The following is a 14229-nucleotide window of genomic DNA, read 5'->3' on the forward strand; positions in this document are numbered from 1 at the left end:
TAGGAAAATTAAAGCAATTGTTAAGGAAAGAAAATATTCAGAATTTTAAATATTCAAGGAGCAGGAGGAAATCATGTAATGAATTGGGTGAGGAGCTTCTGGAGGGGAGGACCCACCTCTCCCTAGAGGTCAGGGTCCATCCTCCACAACCTCCTCACTCAGAGCTGCTCACAGATATTGTTGACAGCATCTGGCGCCACGCCCATCAGGTACCAAGGGTCCCTCTCCCCTGCTGAGTCTGTTCACACATGGGGCACTGGGGCTTCCCCGTCACCTTCATCCAAGGGAGGCATTACACCAAAAATCAGAGGAACCTCAGATATTCAAATGTTCAGCATTTTTCACCTCCTATTAGCCAAAGAGAAAATTATAGCATAACTTCCAGACTGATTCATTTTTTAGCAATTGGATATTGTTCTCCTTCACTTACCATATAAGGAAAGTTTGATCATGCTGTTTCATAACATTGATGGAGTTATTTCTCATCTTTATATTTGACTCTTGTTTAATTATTCTCCAAAGCAGAAGAACAATGTTTGATACATGCACACATCCATATTTAGCAGATCTAGTTTACAGAAGTCCTTTGACATACATATAACAGTGCCCCATACAAATTCAGAACAGAGGAGCTGCATATGGATTTATGATCTTGTTCTTATTAATATTGTGAAATGGATAAATCACATTAGTGCTGCATCATTTTAATCTTGACTTGACTGATTTTATTATCTACCCTACAAGATGGGTTCCATAATTTTTTGCCAGTAGTATTTATAATAGTCCTTGAAATGCTTATTAACGTGTTTGGTTGAATTGAAAAAACAATGTCAGATTTTTATCTTAAGGGAAAATAAGAATTATTTGTCTGATTGGTTTTACAGTAAGGATTGACTTTGCCAAGTAGATTATATGGAAGTTATTTTTCACATATTTAATAAACCAAACCTATAGTTCCAGGATTTTGATGAGAATACATTCAAAGCACATGATAACAGAAAAGCACTATATAAAAGTAGAAGGAAATTAATAACATTGATCTTTTCCAACAATTTAAAAAATACATCTGATTAAACAAGGTGCCTCTAAGAAAAAGAATAGCTGGGATTATTAACAGTTAATTGACAGTATTGTAAAAGCCTTTTTTGTATACCTCCCAGGAATTGAAATAGGGAATCAGGCTCTAATGAATGAACAAGTCAGGCGGTTCCCAACTCTTTGCTCTTAACAAAATTAAAAATAATCTTGATTATAAATCTGTGTATAATTTTTGACAAATAACTCAAAAGGTAGTCAAACAATCAAGTGATGGTGATATAGCAAATTTCCATTTCTGTGTACTTTTTTATGCGAACATATTTTCTCAGTGCTAACATCTATTAAAAAAAGAGTAGTGATAATACAGATGTTGAAATCTGCTTCATTGCATAAATGTCATATTCATACAGAGGCATATGAAATAATTAGGAAAATGCCTCATCATCTCATTAACAAATGTATTTCCAATAAAAATTACTTATGTTTAATACAGTCATGTATCACTTAACGCCAAGGATATGTTCTGAGAAAGGCATCGTTGGTTGATTTTGTTGTACGAACATCACAGAGTGTAGTTACACAAACCTAGATGTATAGCCTACTTCACACCTAGGCTATATGGTAAAGCCTATTACTCCTAGGCTACAAACCTGTACTACATGTTAGTGTACTGAATACTACTGCAGGTGATTGTAACATAATGGTAAATTTTTGTATATCTAAACATTGAAAAGGTACAGTAAAAATACAGTATAAAAGGTTTTTAAATAGTACACTTCTCTAGAGCACTTCCCATGAGCGGAGTTTGCAGGACTAGCAGTTGCTCTGGGTCAATCAATGAGTCGTTAGTGAATGTGAAGGTCTAGGACATTTCTGTACACTGTTGCAGAATTTATAAACATAGTACATTTAGGCTTTATTTTAAAATATGTTTTTTCTTCAATAATAAATTAACCTAAGCACACTATAACATTTTTACTTTATGAACTTTTTAATTTTTTCAACTTTTTGACTCTTTTGTAATAACACTTAGCTTAAAACACACATTGTACAGCTGTACAAAACCTTTTTTTTTTTTTTTTTTAAGACAGAGTCTCAACTCTGTCACCCAGGCTGGAGAGTACAGTGTCATGATCTCATCTCACTGCAACCTCTGCCTCCTGGATTCAAGCGATTCTCCTGCCTCAGCCTCCTGAGTAGCTGGGATTACAGGCGCCCGCCACCACGCCCAGCTAAATTTTGCATTTTTAGTAGAGATGGGGTTTTGCCAAGTTGGCCAGGCTGGTCTCGAACTCCTGACCTCAAGTCATCCACCCACCTTGGCCTCCCAAAGTGCTGGGATTACAGGCGGGAGCCACCCACCCAGCCAAAACATTTTCTTTCTTCACATTCTTATTCTATAAGCTTTTTTTAATTTTTAAAAATATTTTTAAGTTTTTTTACTTTTTAAACTTTTTCTTATTAGAAACTGAGACACAAACACATGTTAGTTTAGGCCTACACCAGGCCAGGATCATCAATATCACTGTCTCCCACCTCTATATTTTGTCCCACTGGAAGGTCTTCAGGGGCAATAACATGCATGGAGCTGTGTCGTCTCCTGTGATAACAATGATTTCTTCTGGAATCCCTCCTGAAGGACCTGCCTAAGGCTGTTTTACATTTAACTTTTTTAAAATTCTACTTATTACTCATTCTACTTAAAAGTGCACTCCAAAATAGCAATAAAGAGTATAGTATAATACATACATAAACTAGTAACATAGTTGTTTATTACCAAGTATTATGTACTGTACATAACTGTATGCGCTTTACTTTTCTTTTCTGGAGACAGAGTCTTGCTCTGTTGCCCAGCCTGGAGTGCAGTGGCATAATCTTGGCTCACTGCAACCTCCGCCTCCCGGGCTCAAGCAATTCTCCTGCCTCACACTCCTGAGTGGCTGGGACTACAGGTGCACACTGCCATACCCGACTAAATTTTTTGTATTTTTAATAGAGACGGGATTTCACCATGTTGTCCAGGCTGGTCTCAAACTCCTGAGCTCAGGCAATCCGTCCGCCTCGGCCTCCCAAAGTGCTAGGATTACAGGTGTGAGCCACTGCGCCCGGCCTGTGCTTTAGTTTTATACATCTGGCAGTGCAGTGGCTTTGTCAAAACCAGCATCATCACAAACATGTGAGTAATGCATTAGGCTACAACATCAAGATGGCTGCGTCCCTAGGTGATAGGAACTTTCTGGCTCCATTATAATTCTATGAGACCACAGTTGTATACGCAGTCCGTCAATGACTAAAATGTCATTATACAATGCATGATTCTAAAAATTCAATATATGTTTTTATTTTTGATCAACTATGTACCAATAATAATTATAATTACAACCTATTACAGAAGACTATTTTTAGCCCTTAAAGCCTTATGGTCATAGAAAAGAAAACAAATTTTAAAATTTGAATTTATAAGGCATAATCTTATTATGATAAGTATGATAGAGTGATCAATAAAAAGTTTTCAAGCATAAATCATACATGCATTAATATAAAATCCTGTGGGAAAAGTGGAATATAATATCATGGATAAAGGGAAATATACAATTTTAAAATGTTGAATAAAAAGAGTTTGTAGATTTCTTAAGTGGATGATATACTCATATGAGTATGGCATTTAAATTCCAATGGATACTTTTTTAAATTTTAAATTCTCTCTTTAAAACTACCAATTTTTATGACATATTGGAAATCATATCCTTTGCAACTATTTAAATAGAAGATTCAAAATTTTAGATATCAACTTTAAAATGTGCATTGAATCATAGTTTTTCAAAAAGTTGTTTGGAGGTACATGAGCAAAAAATGTTTGAAGAACACTATCCTACTTACACCATTAGAACTTGAAAGACCGTAAGAATCAAGTAATCCAGGTCCAGCACATTATCCCCAGCACCATTTTACAGATGAGAAAACTGAGCCCAGGGAGAAACAGAGTGAGTCTCTCGCTACCACAACTCCAAGGCAGGCAGCTGGTCAAATCCAGTGTCAGCTGAAAATTCCGGCTTTGACCTCCCCTCCAGTGACCATTCCTACACTATGCTGAAGAGCAACAAATACTCTCACAAGTGGTCAGTACCTATGGCAAATGCCACCCTGGCCACACTTGACTGCCCCCACTCTCTTTTCCATTCCCTCAGCATTTCATGCGGCTCCCTATCCAACTATCACAGATGGGCGACAGCTTTCGGCTCTTGCTGACATTATCAAAATCACTGGGGCTGCTATGACAGAAAGGACAGCCAGGAGCCTGGAAAGACAATAGGAACAGACAGAGGGAGGAAGATAGGCGTCCGTGAGAGCGGCACCAAATGAAGATACAACCGAGACGAGACAGAGAGGAGGACGTTGACTACACCTGCTCCATGCCCAGCCTCACACAGAGCTGATTACAGCTTAGCCAAGTGTGGGGCTGGAGGCAGCTAGAGTTTCCTTAGTCATTCAGTCTCTGTCCCATTCAATAATAGATCTTTGGGTTCAGGAACAGGCATGGAAGCATTTACTGGGGCATGACACTTGGGACCGCAAAGATGGTAGGGCAGAAGAAAATGTCCAAGCCTGAATAACTAGAGATCAATGCCTTTAAACTTGCAAAGGGGTATAAATTACATGCATTGATAACCAAGTCATGATGTTTCAGTCATTATTAAACTTGATTTTAGAATCTCAGTTGATTGGTCACCATAAAAAGTATGTTGCCCTTGGGCATTAATAGCGTGCTACAGTTGTATCCTGAATTTTAAGGCTTAAGTCTTAAATTGTAAAGGAGATTAATACACTTGGTATTTTTAAGTCAAAAACAATGTAAATATAAAATAAAACTTTTTCATAAACTATTTAATAAGTCAAACCAAGCATGATATTTTAGAATATATTGCTGCTATTTTATTTCAAACATTTATATTCATCAAAGATAAATTCAAAGACCGAAACAAAAAATGACAGCATCCAAATAACTTTCGCTGACATTTTAAAAGTAACCTTAATATAAATAAGAGAAGGAAAAGACAAAGTATAGACTGGGAGAAAAGACTTGCAAATCATACATCTGACAAAAGACTTCTATCCAGAATACATAAATAATCCTCAAAACGCAACACTAAGAAATCTAGAGTAAGTCGGGAGTTTAGTGAATCACAATGAACTGATGTTGATTTCTTAAGTTTTAGCAGATATGCCAAGGCAATGAAATATGTTACCAATAGTAGAAACTGGGTGAGAGTTACGTGGCAACTCTCTGGAGTATTTCTGCAACTTTTCTATAAATGTAAAATTGTTCCAAAATAAAATGTATTTAAAAACTCAACAAAAATAAAATAAACAACCAAATTTTAAAAATAGACAAAAAACTAGAATGGACACTTCACCAAAGAACAGCTGTGGATGACAAGCACAACAAACAACGTTCAGGATATCAGTGAAAATAGAGTAAGGACCTCTGAAAATTATTTTCTCCCTAAAAGCCACAAGACCACAGGCAAAATTTGTCTACATCAAAATTTTAGGACTTGGGTTATTAACTAGAGGCTTGCAACAATCTGAAGAGTATTTATTTTATTAAAAAAAGAGAGATGGATCTCAGTAAAAACAGTGAACTTTATGGTATTTAACTTGCCTTCTATTGAACCACCACCACCACACTATCCCAGTTCCATAGTTCCCTTGAAAACCATCAGCCTGAAACCACAGCTTTGAGGATTAAACAACACACTTTTAAATAAAGCATGGGTCAAAGAAGTCTCAAAATAAATTTTAAAATATGTTTCGTTAAATGAAGATGAAAATAGAACTTACCGAAATGTGTGTGATGCAGTGAAAGCAGTGCTTCGGATAACATTCATAGCATTGAATGCACATACTGGAAAGGAAGAAAAATCTAAAATCAGTAATCTGAGCTTCCACTTTAAAACTAGAGAAAGAAGAGCAATGTGATCCTAAAGCAAGCAGAAGAAAGTAAATGATAGAAATTAGAGCAGGAATCAATGAAATTAGAAACCATGATCACTGACCATGCAGAAAATGCCAATAGAAAAATAAATAAAACCAAGTCTGGTTCTTCAAAAGATCAATAAAATTGACAAACCTCTAGCTAGGCTAACCAACATAAAATGAGAGAACACACAAATTGTTAATATCAAAAAATGAAAGAGAACTCATTGCTTCTTATCCCAGGGATATTAAAAGGATAATAAAAGAATATTATGAGCAACCCTATACCCACACATTTAATAGCAAAGATGAAATGCAACAATTCCTTGAAATAGGCAAACATACAAAAAGAAATATATGATCTTAATGGGCTTATATCTATTTTTAAAACACAATCAATAATTAACCTTCCAAGCTAGAAAGCACCAGGCCAATATGGTTTCACTGCTGAGTCATACTAAATATTTAGGGAGGAAATAGTACTATTTATCTACAATCACTTCCAGAAGCAGAGGGAAACTTTCTAATACCCTAATAGCAAACCAGACAAAAACATTACAAGAAGAAATCATGCAATTGGTTATCTCTCATGAACACAGATACAAAAACCCTCAACAAAATATGAGCAAATTGAAACAACAATGTATAAAAGTAGTTATATGCCATGACCAAGGAGATTTATTTGAAGTATGCAAGGCTAGTTCAACATTCAAAAATTTACTACTGTAACCCATCACATCAATGGATGGGGAGAAGAAAAATCTAAGGAAGAAAAATCACATGATCAAATCAATACATGCAGGAAAAGAAATTGACAAAATCCAACACCCTTTTATGATTTAAAACTCTCAGCAAACTCGGAATAAAGGGGAACTTTCTCAACTTCATTAAAAAATCTACAGAAAACTTATAGCTAACATATTCAATGATGAGAAACTAGATGTTTTTCCCCTAAGTGCGGGAGTAGAACAAGCAGTCCTCCCTTACTCCTATTCAAGATCATACTGGAAGTCCTAGCTAATAAAATAAGGCAAGAAAAGACAAGAAAGTATATGAACATTGGAAAGGAAAAAACAAAACTGTATATCACTTATGACATGATCATGTAGAAATTGCCAAAGAATTGATGGAAAAAAAACCCTCCTAAAACTAATAAGCAATAATAACAGGTTTACAGGCTATAAGGTAAGCATAATAGCGTCCATCACTTTCCCATATATCAGTAAAAAACAACTGGGATTTGAAATTAAAAACACAATACTATTTATATTAACATCAAAAAAAGCGTGCACACACAAAATCTTAGGTATAAAATGCATCCTCAAAAAAAACCCACAGTTAATATCATACATACTTAATGGTAACAGACTGGACGCTTTCCCTCCTAAGATCAGGAAAAAGGTAAGGATGTCCACCCCACATCACTTCAATTCAACACTGTACTAGGGGTTCCACCCAGAACAAATAAGCAAGAAAAGGAAAAGGCATCCAGACTGAAAAAGAAGAAGTAAAACTATTGTTATTTGCATATGACAAATTATATATTAAAAATTCTAGAGAATTCATACAAAAAAACTAACAAATGAGTTCAGTGAAGTTGTAGGATACAAGATCAATATACAAAAATTAGTTGTTTTTTCATATACTTGCAATGAACAATGCAAATGAAGTGATTTTGCAATGAAAAATGCAAAAATTAAGAAAGCAACTCTGTTTACAATAGCATCAAAAAGAAGAAAATACTTAGGCATAAATTTAACAAAAGTGAAAAACTTACATTCTAAAACTATAATATATTATTGAAAAACATCAAAGAAAACATAAAGAAATGAAGAGGCATTCAATATAACACTATCAAATTGATCTCCAGATTCAAGGCAATTCCTATCAGAATCCCAGCTGACTTCGTAATAGAAATTGGCAAGCTCGTTCTAAATGTCTTATGGAACTGTGAATAACCTGGAATATGCAGAACAATTTTGAGAAAGAATAACACTGTAGGAGGACTGACAATTTCCAATTTCAAAACTTACTAAAAAGCAATAATAATCAAGAGAATGTGGTACACAAATAGACATATGGCTCAATAAAGTAGAATTTAGAGTCCAGAAATAAATATCTTCATCTATAGTCAATGGATATTTGACAAGGGTTCCAGGAGTGTTCATTGGGGAAAGAATGGTCTTTCTTTCTTACCATGGTAAGTCGGACCTGAGCTAAAACTCCATTAATTACTTGGCCTCCATAAGCCCCTACTTTAACTGGAGGACCACAGTGACATTTTGGGTTCCCTGGAATCAGCATCAGCTCAGAGCCAGTGTCCAGTAGTCCCTGAAATGTCTGATCACTTCCCTTTCCCCAGTGCACAGTTACCCTGGTAAAAGGTCAGAGGTCTCCTTGGTGAAGGATGGGTGGAAGATTCACTGCACAAATTGTTGGTAGTGTAGTGGGGTCCTTCCTCAAGGGGACCCAGCCTCCCCTTCATTCAAAGGGTTATGGGTCTGTAAACTGGCTCAAGTCTGGAAATTGATTGAGGGGCCGTGATTCTCTGTTTTTGTTTTTGTTTTTGTTTTTTTTTTTTGAGATGGAGTCTCACTCTGTCGCCCAGGCTGGAGTGCAGTGGCGTGATCTCGGCTCACTGTAAGTTCTGCCTCCCGGGTTCACGCCATTCTCCTGCCTCAGCCTTCCAAGTAGCTGGGACTACAGGCATCCGCCACCACGCCTGGCTAATTTTTTTGTATTTTTAGTAGAGACGGGGTTTCACCGTGTTATCCAGGATGGTCTCAATCTCCTGACCTAGTGATCTGCCCACCTCGGCCTCCCAAAGTGCTGGAATTACAAGCGTGAGCCACCGCGCCTGGCCGATTCTGTTTTTATAATTCAAATTCGTCTTGTCCATTCAAACTAGAAGTTTTCTTCTTATATAAATTAAGTAGGAATGCAGTAGGCTTTCTATCAGTTTCACTTCTAGGAACACCGTGATTAATTAGCCAATGCCAGAGCTCTACACAAATCAGACTATCCTGATTGTCGCTTTGTCTCTACTGTCCATTGTGATAGCTACGCCCACCTTCCCTTTGATGGTTGAGTGCCACCACTTGGCCCCTGCCACCTCGGTATCCAATTATTCCCATTGTATTTAAATTTTGTAGTTGAGTGACTGTGGTTCCCACTGTTAGATCTGACATACAGAGAAAAGCAATTACAGGGCTCTTCAAAGATGCAGGTGCTGCCCTCACAAATCTTTTTTGCAAGGCATTGGGAAAGGGTATATTTTCTGGACCCTCTCAGATGGGATGAGTAGGTCTAAAGTGACTAATCCATTCCACCATACCAATCTCACTAAGTTTTTGGATCCCTTCCTCTACATTAAACCAAGGGAGATCAGGCATTTCCAGCTCACTCACGGCAGGCCATCTTTTAATCCGCATTTGAGCTAACCAAGCAAATAAACTATTATTTTTTAACTCCCTGAGCTGCAATATTAAATGCAGAGTCCCTACTTAGTGGGTCCAAATCAATAAATTCAGCCTGATCCAACTCTATGTTCCTTCCACCATTATCTCATGCCATTAATATCCATTCCCATGCCTGTTCTCCAGATTTCTGTTTATAGAAATTAGAGAATTCAAGCAGTTATTTTCAAGTATAGGGCACCTCCTCATGGGTCACATTCTCAACCTCACCTCTAGGGGCCTACCAGGACTTAGTCTAGTTATAGGTCTAGAAGCAAACAGAGGTGTTGGGGGTGGCTTCTGAGGAGAATCAACATTATTTCGCCCGGCAACTGCCTCAGGGGAGGCCATCACTGGTGCCTCAGGTAGTGCAGGGTTTATCTCCTGAGACAGAGATGGAAAGGCTCATGGCAGCATGGGTCAGGGAGGGGATGTTGTCACTACTGGGGATGGGAAAGCCGTTCCTTCTGGCAAAAAATGGTTCATCAGAGTTTACAAACTCAGTGTCCCCAGCCTCACCAGGGTCCTCCCACACATCCTCATTCCAAGTTGCAGGGTCCCATTCTTTTCCAATCCATGCCCTCACTTTAACAGTAGACACCTAGTGAGGCTGTGCATGCATCTTTCATTGCAGGTCAGCCTCTCACATGATAAGAGCTTGTGTCTGTTTTTCCACAATTTCAGTTCTTTCTCCACAAGGGATAAGACTCTCTCTCAGGGCAATCTCAGCAGATTTGGGACTCAGTATCTGCTTCTGAAGCTGGGAGACAGAATCCCTGAGTTCATCATTTTCTTTCATCACTTTGTCCGCTGAATTTTGGAGCAACCAACTAGCTTCATTGTGTTCTTGGTTCTCCACATATGGTCAAAGGTATTATGTAGAGAGTCACTCAACTCCTTGCCTCTCACAAACAGGGAATCAGGAATGTCAAATGCATTTATTTTGCATAACTCTCTAAACAGTTCACTCCAAGGACTATCGGTGTTCTCCATACTATTAGAAGTAGAGTCCTTAGCATTTTGGGGTCTAATCATATTAAGAAGCCAACTCCAAAAACCCCAAAACCAATGAAAGAACTCCATCTTTAATATTCTGTTCCTCTGGAACCACTCCTGGTACCAAAATCTGTATTAGGGTTCTCTTAGAGGGACAGAACAAATAGGAAATATATATGCCTATTAAGTATTAACTTACATGATCACAAGGTCCCAAAATAGGCTGTCTGCTAGCTGAGAAGCAAGAAGAGCCAGTCTGAGTCCCAAAAAACTAAAGAACGTGGAGTCCAATGTTCAAGGGCAGGAAGCATCCAGCATGGGAGAAAGATGTAGGCTGGTAAGCTACCCCCATCTCTCCTTTTCACATTTTTCTGCCTGATTTATATTCGCTGGTGGCCGATTAAATTGTGCCCACCAGATTAAGGATGGATCTGCCTTCCCCAGCCCACTGACTCAAATGTTAATCTCTTTTGGCAACACCCTCACAGACACACCCAGGATCAATACTTTGTATCCTTCTATCCAATCAAGTTGATAGTATTAATTAACCATCACATACTGTCATGTTCTTCAGTAATTTTTATTTATCTATTAAGTGCTTTAAACATATTTTATAATCTCTTTCAGATAGCTTATTACATTTCCATTTATTAGATGTTTATTCTATTAGTTTTATCTGCTGATACTGTCGTGATAATTCATTTTCTTATGCAGGCCTGTGATATTTTAACTGTGAGCTTAACTCCTATGGGAATACTGTGAAAAGTTTTCTTATAAGGCAGTTTCATATTTGCTTCTGCCACAGCCCCAGGAGTTTCAATATCTCCATGTCAGTTTGCATAATTTCTCCCCTTACATTTTCTGCACCATATGTGTTATACATATATTTAGATATTTAGATTCAATATCCACACAAGCTATTGGCTTGGATTTCAACTTCTTATGAGTGAATTGTCCTCCCCACTCCACCCCATGCCCAGCCCTGAGCATAACATTTCATCTTTCATATGTCCCTGTCATAGTACAGTGCCTGAAACTGAACAGACTATTTCTAATAGAGTTAGCCAATGAAGAAAAAGACTAAATAATCACCTTCCATACTGATACCATACCCCCATTAGTTAAGCCTAATATACAACCTAATAAAAAGCAAGTGGATTCTCGCTGCAATTATTCCAGAGAGTAATCATTTTTTAAGAAAAATTATGCAGCAAATCTTGTAATTTTGGAAACTAGAAGGGACCAAAAGTTATCAGATAATCTCTGCTGTTTACAGCTAAAGAATTAAGCAATTTGCTGAAAGACACACAACTATTGCAATCGGAGAGAATAGTATAGTCAGGTTTCCTACCTCACAATCCTGGGTTCCTTCCATTTAATGAGTTTCCTCTCTAAATTGTGTCTCTTCCATGGAGATATAAAGAGAAATGCTGAAAACACACACACATGCACGCATGCGCGTGCACACACACACACACACACACACACACACACACACACACCCCTCAGTGTTCTCCTTTAACTAGCCTGGAAATTTATGAGAAAAATCCTCTTCTTGTTTAAAGCATGCACAAATATGGAAAGAAGATTTAAGAAAATCACTAATGGTCTTATTGAGAAAAGAGAATTGATTCTTGATTCAAAACAAAACTCAATATTCCATTTAAGTTAATGCCTGGATTTTGTGTCAGCTGCCTAGACTTGATTTTTCCATTCATCATAAAGATTATTTGGACCATATGTTTTGGACTACCCGTTTCTATTTCTTTCCTTCTTCCCTCCAGATGCTGTGCCCCATGATGTATTTCTAAGACTAGGTATGATATGTCAGAAAGGGAGGGGGCAGTACCCCTGCCACAGTGGGTGTTTGTGTTTTCATGCTATGAATCTTATCCTATATGGACAGCAGAGCATGTTAAAAGCATTTTCCTTACCTCTCTCCCTTCTCCCTTCTTCCCTTGCTTTTGTCCTTCCTTCCTTCCTTCCTTGCTTGCTTCCTTCCTTCCTTTCCTTCCTTCCCTTTCCTTTTCTTCCTTCCTTTCTGCTTTCTTCCTTTTGTTCTTAACACAGTGTGTAACTTCATTCTCTTTATAAAAGACTGAAGCAATATAAAATTACTGTATCTAGTGTGAAATGTGATATTCCCTTCCAAACACTCCTACTGTCTTCCAGAAATAGCAACCATTCACAGTTTGGTGGGTTTCTTGTTCTATAGTCTTCTTTTCTATTCATTTTCATGCATGCATATGTAAATACAAATAAATTTTTATAAAATGGAATCAGACTCTAAACATTGTCCTGAAATCTGTTTTCTTAACAGTATGTCTAAAATTGTACTGAATCATTTCACATTAGCCTACCTCTTTTTCAAGTGCTACTTTGTTACAATAGCTAATACTTTTGTGGAAGTAACTATGTTAAGGATCTATTCTAAGTGATTTACATTATTAAATCACTTAATTCTCCAATAACCCTAGGAGGTTAATAAAACTATTATGCTTATTTTATTGAGGAAGAAATTAAGGAAATTTGGTAATATTGTTAATTTTCTCAAAAACACAGCAAATTACTGGTGGAGATGAGATCCAATCCCAGATAGTCTGACATCAGAATGCATGCTTTTAACTACTAGGCTTCATTACTCCTTTGTGATGTAAATGTTCAATAATGTATCTAAATAGTTCCCTATTAAAGAAACTTTAGATTGCTTCTCATTTTTCACCATTATGAACAATGCTGTAATTAGCATCCTCGTACATGGCATCAAGTCTATCAATCTTTTCGTTTACAGCTTTTGAGTTTGTGTCTTGTGTGGGAAGGCCTCTTGAGTCCTAGGTTATAAATAATCCTTCTTCATTTTGTTTCTGTAACTTTTATGGTTTGGCTTTATTCATTTCGCACTTGAGCCCCTCTGGAATTTATTTTGATATATGGCATTAGTTAGATGTCTAATTTGATTGTCTTCCATATGGATAGCCAATTGTCCCAACATCATTTCTGATATCTTTTTTTTTTTTTTTGGTTGAGAAAACATTTCCCGAGAAAATCTTTTAAGATTTTAAAACAGCTTACGTTGGCACATTAAAATCTACCCATACTTAATCAACTGTAGAGAAATATAAATACAAAATGGCTCATTAAACATACAGGAAAAATCTAGTTTACAGGATGGGGAAAACAAGGAGAGAAACCAGGGAACCAGGGATTTTTCCCCATGACAAATGCATTGAATAAATAATTCATAATGGAAACATTTTGGACTCAGTTCAGATCCTGGCTCTGCCCCTCAACAATAGTTGGTCTTGAATAAATTCTCTAACTTCTGTCTCTCTTTCCTCACCTGTAAAGGTGATGGTGGTAATACCCATCTTAGAAAGCTGCTGTGATGATTCCAGCACCTGATGCTCAGTAGGTGCATCATTATAAAAGGTCTAATTTTCCATTTGCTGCTAAAGAACTCAAGTGTCCCCAAAAGACTGCCCTATTCTTATACCCAAACCTCCATAGATGGTACAATTATTATTATTTGAGAAAATTTACTTTCATGGGACATTGTACAATGTTATCAGTTGGTTCCTGGCTTCCAGGGAAAGATTTCCAGAAGTAGCTGTAAAGGTAATTTTTTTTTCTTGAAAGCATGAAGAGAACCCAATTTATTTATTTTTATGGGCCCAAAAACGCTCAGAAAAAATAGAGAGAAATTGTTGAAAGGCAAATTATGTCTCTCTTTTTGTCCCATATTCCTCCTCCACAGTTGTTTACT

At 37.1% G+C, this 14229-nt stretch overlaps 1 long non-coding RNA gene across 1 annotated transcript in view; it reads right to left on the bottom strand.

Moving 5' to 3' along the window:
• The window catches only part of LOC104002394 (uncharacterized), a 336523-nt gene that overhangs the window by 223297 nt on the left and 98997 nt on the right, over positions 1-14229 (bottom strand). Inside the window, exon 2 of the long non-coding RNA XR_010151447.1 lies at positions 5881-5944. This is a non-coding gene — a long non-coding RNA (uncharacterized LOC104002394). The remainder of the gene's footprint in view (positions 1-5880; positions 5945-14229) is intronic.

This window comes from Pan troglodytes, chromosome 16 (assembly GCF_028858775.2).
Source record: "Pan troglodytes isolate AG18354 chromosome 16, NHGRI_mPanTro3-v2.0_pri, whole genome shotgun sequence".
NCBI classification, from domain to species: Eukaryota; Metazoa; Chordata; class Mammalia; order Primates; family Hominidae; genus Pan; species Pan troglodytes.